We start from the raw sequence: 2429 nt of genomic DNA on the forward strand, positions 1-2429 counted from the left end.
AAAAAAAAAAAAAAAAGAAAGAAAAAGAAGAAAAAAACCCTCAAACAAACAAACAACCCCCCACCAAAAAAAAAAAAAAAAGAATCTAGAAATCTGGATTCCTCACACAGTTTGGGAACAGAGTTTAGAAGCCAGGAGCAGAGGTCACCTTTGCATGGCCACTGCTACTCTTCGGTGGATGCCTGCCTTCCTCGGTTTTCACTTTTGCTTCTCATCTTTTATTCTGAAAATTTTTGAGCCTGCAGAAGAAAACATTCACACCACTTTGCTCTTTCAGTGGGCTTATCGATTATGATGGCTAGTCTTGACTGTCAACTTTATAGAATGTAGACTCACCATGGGAACATGCATAGGGCCAGAGGCCCTCCTGCTAGCCGATAAACATCGAAGAGACCAGGAATGTTACCAATGCAGGGGTGTCTCCATAATGGAGGAAATAAATACCTGTCTTCAACCCAGAAAACAGAGTAGAGCTGGGTAGTGGTGGCACACGCCTTTAATCCCAGCACTCAGGAGGCAGAGGCAGGCGGATCTCTGTGAGTTCGAGACTAGCCTGGTCTACAGAGCTAGTTCCAGGACAGGCTCCAAAGCCACAAAGAAACTCTGTCTCAGAAAAACAAAAAACAAAAAAAAAAAGAAAGAAAGAAAGAAAGTAGATAGATACTGTTATTGACCTAGTGACCTTTGCTATTTGTAGAGCCAGACCTCACCCAAGTCCCCCAGAATGTTTATCCCAGACCTCTAGCCCTAGGCTTTTATCTTTAGCTCTAGTTAATAGAGCCCATTCTTAGGGGAGATGTCACATGTACTCATAGCCTGCTGATTTCTATTATCTTTGTTAGAGACCACACCAGATCCTAGGCCAAGCTATAGAACCCATCTTCATGGTCATATACACTTTGTAAAGGAGTTTCTACACAGTCAAACCTTAAGCTTTATTGTGCACCTGGAATTGTAAGGATTGTTCTCTGGAAACTTTTCCAAAGTGTTCTGTGTTTAAATATGCTGGCAACATGCAGTTGCCTGTTGCTAGACTCTCTAGAAGTTTGACCCAGCACCAATTAAGTTGGGCTGAACACTTCCCCTTCTTGCCTCTCCAGGTGCCTTTCCCTGCCTACCGCCTACTGTGAACTTGCAGGGACCCCCTCCCCTGCCTTGCCAGGAACAGACTTGTAGACACATCTTGAGGGAGTTTCCACATTAGATTAAGTTAGGTAGGAAGACCCTCGTTACCTGTAGCTGACACCATCCTGTTGGATGAGGGCCCGCTTGTTCATCCCGGCTGCCCAGAATCAAAATAATCACATAGAAACTCTATTAATTAAAACACTGCTTGGCCCATTAGCTCTAGCTTCTTATTGGCTAACTCTTATGTCTTAATTTAATCTATTTCTATTAATCTGTGTATTGCCACGTGGCAGTGGCTTACTGGCAAAGATTTGTCATGTCTGACTCTGGCGGCTCCATACCTTCTCTCTCTGACTCTGCCCATATTTGTCCCAGCATTCAGTTCCATCTTCCCCGCCTACCTAAGTTCTGCTCTATCAACAGGCCAAGGCAGTTTCTTTATTCATTAACTGAGAAAAGCAACACACAGACAGAAGGACCTCCCACACCACCATGCTACAGACTGGGGTCCCAGACTAAGTACAAAGCAGACAGCAAGCTGAGCACCGGCCTTCCTTGTTCTCTGCTTCCTGACTGTGGACACAATGGTACCAGTTCCCACCTCTATAACCTCTCTGTTAGGATAGACGTACCCTGGAACTTCCTATAGAACCAAGTAAATTACACCTTAAGGAAAATTAATTTCAATGTAATAGTGTTATCTATCAGTATGATTTTCTCCTTCTTTATAGGCCTCCAAATCCCTTTTCTCATTTCTCCCCACCTCTGACCCATAATTCAGTGTAAGCTCATGTATGGCACTGGTTATTATTATCTGTAGTCAGGGTCTGTCTCCCTGTGTCTCTGCCTGTTTCTCCTTTTTGCAGGGATGACATGAAACTCAGAACCTCATGCACATTAGGCAAGCATTCTGGGAACTACATCTATGCTCTCCTAAGTTTCTTATAATCTAAGACTATGTTGAGGTCAATATAGGACTCCGTAGCCATGTTTTGCTACTTACTTAATTAAAATATAATAAATTTAAAAACCACTTCATCAATTACCTAGCCACTTTTTTCAAAATTTATTTTTATTTTATTTGTATTAGTGTTTGCTTGAAAGTCTGTGTGCTACATGCATGCAGTGCCTACAAAGGCCAGAAGACAGATGGTTCCCCTAGACCTGGGTCACAGCCAAGTGTGATCTTCCTTGTGGCTACTGGGAATTGAACTTGGGTTCACTGAAAAAGCAGCCAGTGCTCTTAACCACTGAGCTACCTCTCCATCCCCAAACCTATCTTTTTTTTTTTTTTTTTTTTT

The sequence above is a fragment of the Alexandromys fortis genome, unplaced genomic scaffold (assembly GCF_014885135.2).
Source record: "Alexandromys fortis isolate MF-2015 unplaced genomic scaffold, M_Fortis_MF-2015_v1.1 scaffold_58, whole genome shotgun sequence".
Lineage (NCBI taxonomy): Eukaryota > Metazoa > Chordata > Mammalia > Rodentia > Cricetidae > Alexandromys > Alexandromys fortis.